Genomic DNA, 5446 nt, shown 5'->3' on the forward strand with positions numbered 1-5446 from the left:
AACTCCTTCTTTCCCAATGGTTTCTGGCCATAAATTGAAATCACGCCCAACTCTTGCATTGAAATCACCCAGGAGAATAATGTTATCCTCCTTAGGTATCTCTGATAAGATACCTAAGACCAAGCAATCACATCTATTCTAGTGAGAACTCTTTCAAATAGAGTTTTATGCCAAATGCCTTTTGTTAGACCAGGGTCAGATAAACACATGCAAACCCTAGTTCTTGATCACTTCCATTTCAACATGAAATTGAGAACACCAGAACTCTGTACTTTCTGATGTCCAGCTCTCAAGAGGATTTTGGGGTCTGCTGTGAGTTGAAAGTCAGTAAGTAAACCAGCAGGCCACTGCACTATTTCTTTAGTCTGCAGTGTCTGCAAATAAGTTGTCAAGCCTAGCAGTCCTTTTCAGCATGTGTAGTCTGAGCACAACATCCACAAATAGAAGGTCCGCTCATATAACACCTGTTCTGGCCCGTCTGCACTGGCTTCCTGTTTGTTTCCGGGCTAGATTCAAAGTGCTGGTTTTGACCTATAAAGCCCTACATGGCATGGGACCACAATACCTGGTGGACCGCCTCTCCCAATATGAACCTACCCGGACACTGCGCTCAACATCTAAGGCCCTCCTCCGAGTGCCATCCCATCGAGAAGCTCGGAGGGTGGTGACTAGAACCAGGGCCTTTTCCGTGGTGGCCCCCGAACTGTGGAACAGCCTTTCCGATGAGGTGCGCCTGGCGCCGACGCTACTATCTTTTCGGCGCCAGGTGAAAACCTTTTTATACTCCCAGGCATTTTAAAGTGTGTTTTAATAGCATTTTCATCATTATTTGTATTTTGGATGTTGTTTGGTTCTTTTATTGTTTGTTTGTTTTGTTTTCTTGATTTATTGTATTTATTGTATTTATACATTGCTTGTTTTTTATCTTTTTGTACACCGCCCAGAGAGCCTTCGGGCTTAGGGCGGTATATAAATTAAAATAAATAAATAAATAAAATATGGGCCTGTCTATCCTGGGGCTTGCCCTGTTACAAACTGAGATGATGTAATTCACAGCTCATGTGAAATTCCTAGGAATCCTTTTTTTTTTTTTTTGCTGCTTCCATCACACAAGCCATCTCAACTACCTTTGTGAATGTCAGTATGAGGGGGGGTTTGGATCTGATCATTTTTGGATTTGAACCAGCAATAAGTTGGTCTCTCAAAGCATCATTTAATATTTGCCCAAATTAACAATACTCTGGCATCTTCCTGAGCATAGCAACAAACTGTGCAACTGATTTTTCCATTTCCCTGATGGAATCTACAACACAGGGGTTCCTAAAGTGTTGTCCATGGACCACTGATGGTTTACAAACTACATTCAGATGGTCCGCAGTGTATCTGTAAAAATACAATTAAAAATCATACACCATCTAGCACAGTGCATTGCAATTGCCACAAAAAGGAGAAAAATAATTCCCGTGAACCCCCAAGACCCTAAGCAGTTTCCAAGAAGTCTGTGGGGGGGGGGAAGTTTGGGAACCACTGATGTAAACAATATATGCGTCTGTATAGGAATTGTTTTAAATATGTTTTTAAAATGTTTGGTTTTTAAGATTTATTTTATTTTTAAAAAATGTTTTGTTTTTAAGGTTTTTAAAATATGTTTTTTAGTGTTTTATCTCTTGTTGTTTGCTGCCCGGGGTTCCTTCTGGAAGGAAGGGTGAGATATAAATGTAATTAAATAAATAAACTGGTTAATAAATAGCTATTACAAAATTAGGGCTTATACTTGAATGAAAGTTCTGTACAAGAGGAAGTTTGCAAAACACTGGAAAGTGTGGGTGACTGTGTGTGTGGGGGGAACTGTTCAGCCCATTCCAATCACTTTATTTTTTGCAGTGTATATTATGATAAGGGTCTCCCTTAGGAATTCATAAATACACTCAGCAGACACAGTATGAGACTAACCTAGATTCCTTCAGAGATGCCCCTTCAATCTTTTCAGGAGACTACACAGGTGCTGGCTATTTAATTTTATTACATCTGCATGCCTGCACATCTCTGCCCACTCAACTCAGAGCCACATCATCATCATCATCGTCGTTGTCATTGTCGTTATTGTTATTATTACCCACCGTTTACCCAAAGGTCCCAGAGCAGGTCACAAGAAATTTAAACACATAATTAAAAACAGTTAAAAACAACCAAAATAGCATCACAGAAAATAGGGTGTGTCCTAAAAATATACATCTCATGTGTGGAAGGCCAGGTAAAGAGGTGAGTCTTCAACATTTGCTGAAAGTTGTACAATGAAGTTGCCAGATGCACTTTGGTGGGGAGGGATTTCAACAGTTTAGGGGCTGCCACAGAGAATGTCCTCTCCTAGGCTGTGGCGACCTTCCCTGGTTCTGCCTGTCAGGTTCCCACCTGCTTGTGGCTACTGCCTTTCACTAGGCACCACCAGGGATACCACCAGTCCGGACTGTCCTTTATATGGTTTCTCACTCCGCTCTAGCACAGATCTCACTAGATCCCCCTGCTAGGCAGCACCACCAGTCACGTCCTGTAACCAATACTCCCAGAGACTTTGCCTGAGTCTCTCTCTAGCTGGGTACTTTTGTGACTACGTGCTTATGCTGTTCCCAACCGCCTTGTATCTTTATAGATAAAGCATACAACTCTGGGTTGCTCTGGATACCTGACTTGTTATAATTTCTCCCTTCACCGCTGCCACCATTAGATACTGTTTCTGTTCAGCCTTGGTAATTACCTTGCCCTCCCTTCTGGTATGTATATCCCCCAGCCAAGGATCAGGCCTTTGGTAAACCAAAGAAGTATTTATTTACTAATAACAGGAAATAACAAGATTACTTTAGGAATGTTTCACAAGCGTATGGTTTCATATATGGTTACTCTTTATGTTTCTGTTCATATATATCCTCTTTAAATATCAGCCAAATCCAATCCAAACTTCCCTCAGAACTCTGCCAACCAACTCAACAATCTCTCTCTAACTGACTCTCTCTCCCACCTTCCAACCGACCCCCCTCTCATCACTCACAAACCTCCATTTATACCTTCAGCCAGCCAGCCACTCAGCCAATCATCATCCAGCACACTTCAGCTTCTCACCCATGTACTCCCCCTTTCTCTCTCAGTCAATTACCATACATCACCCAATAGACCCGCACTTACCATATTTACAGATGCTAACTTACAGGAACATCACACAGGCCACCACCACCTGAACTTCAGAGGGTGGCGTAACTACAAGAGGAAGATTGCAAAACACTGGAGACAGCGGGTGAGTGGAGGGGGGAGAAACCGTTCAGCCCTTTCCAATCGAATGCCGTCTCTCGGGCCACCACCACCTGAACTTCCATGTGTGGTGGCACTACCAAAAGGGCCCCCTCTGCTGATCTCAACAGCTGAGAGGGTCTGTAGGGAAGGAGGCGGTCTTTCAATTATTTGAGACCTAAGTTGTTCAGGGATTTAAACAATAATGTGAACACCTTGAACTGGGCCTGGAAACAAACTAGAAACAAATGCAGCTGTTTTAAAACAAGGGTTATATGAGTTCTAAAGGGACCCCAGCTAGTAATCTGGCTGCTACGTTTTGGACCAGTTGAAGTTTCCAAGTTTTCTTCAAGGCAGCCCCACATAGAGAGCATTGCAACAATGTTGCATAGATGCTCCCTTGGGTGCCCTGTGCCCAGCAGAAGCTCTGGGCCAGCTGGAACACAACGGCATCTCGTAGAGCAAACCTTCCCCTTTCCTGGGGTATATGATTTGTCCTGGCCCAGTGCAGATTTTGGGATGGGCACCCCCAGTTAGTTATTTTTTATGATGTTATGACATCATGATGTATTTATGATATCAGAAGCCTGATTATTTTGATTGCATAAATGTATTGTTATTCTTGACAGGGAGAGTCCTCACAGTGATATATCATACAGGGAACCCCAACATATATTTTGGGGTCCAGACACATGTTCAGTTTTGCTTGAAGTTGCTGTAGCTGTCAACTTTTTTTTTTTTTTAGTGTTTTGAACTTTACAGCAAATAAGGAACTGGGAACTAGGAACCAACTGCAGCATTGTAACTGAAAGGTGGCATAAACCAAAGTAGGCTTTTTTCTCCACCCCCCATCCCATCCCATCCTGGGTAAGCGAGGGGGCTGTGGATGGCATGTCGCTTCCATTGCAACTCCCACCCTGCCTGGCTGGGGATGATTTCTTTTGGCTCGCGCCTGCTTGCTCACTTACCCTCCTCTAGTTCCCTCGCTCGTCCTCCATTACAGGAACTGAAACTTGAACCAAATTCAAATTTCCCACTCTTGCGTACAAGCGCCTGCGTTAGTGTGCGTCAGTGCAGGGGGGGAGAACACACGTCATAATCTGTGGACCAATTGGCTCTTAGGGGTGGAGTTAGAGGTTGGACTTTGGGAAAACCGGAAATAATGTGTTGGATGTGTGGTTGCAAAAACAGCGGGTTTTTTAACATTTGAAAACAGCGAATAAACAGGCAAAGTGTGGACTACCCAATCACATGGTGATTAGGGAAAATGAGGATTATCCAGGTGAGTTTGGACAGGCCCTCATTTAGTAAGATACAGAGAACGGAGAGTATGTGATAAGTAATGGCCAAGACAAAATACTGTGCTGTAGTTAACTGATGCATTGTGACAATTTGGAGTACTGGTGGCCTCCTTGGGCCTGCAGCACAGTTAGTCCATGCCTTAATCCAGTGTTGGGTACCGTAAGAGCAAGGAGCGGGGTAGTAGGAGAGAAAGACACCTGCACTAATAGGAGAGAGCTGATGATGGTGCTGGAAATAGCTTGAAATAGTTTTTGTACTGCAAATAGTTCAAAACCTAACTGCTCTTGACATAAAGCCACATTGATGAGCCATCCTTTTTGGCTCTGCTCGGTGCATCAGTTTCTGGGTGCAGAGGTCTCAGACCAACAGTTGAAGTTATAGTTTGTCAACTCTAACGTCATATACAACCAAAGTTAGCACAAATCATGGTTTAAAAACTCAATTCAAACCACAGTTTCTGATTTTGATGGTCACAAGCCACATCTCCCTTTCCTTTCACATATCTCACCAATCCATAGTTAAACTACCCTAACCAAGTTTTGGTGTGGTATCTCAATTGTGGCCTCTCTATCAGGAAGAAGTATAGCTTTCCCTACCACTTTCATAAAGCTGTTTTAGTAATCTGCACTTCAAATTACCCTATTCTTTTTTGTGACGCTTCCTTTTTAGGGCCTGTAGTTAGGTGCATCAATTAACTGTTGCATTGCATCACTGCTTCTGTGATCTTTCACCTGATGCTTCCTTTGCAGGGTAAACATGGAGCATTCTAGGCCATGAACTTTCTGGGCCATGAACTGTAAAAAGATCATGTTGGACTAATGATTAACACAGTGGAGCAAAAGGCTAATAGTACAGAGCAAGA

The sequence above is a fragment of the Rhineura floridana genome, chromosome 2 (genome assembly GCF_030035675.1).
Source record: "Rhineura floridana isolate rRhiFlo1 chromosome 2, rRhiFlo1.hap2, whole genome shotgun sequence".
In the NCBI taxonomy this organism is placed as follows: Eukaryota; Metazoa; Chordata; class Lepidosauria; order Squamata; family Rhineuridae; genus Rhineura; species Rhineura floridana.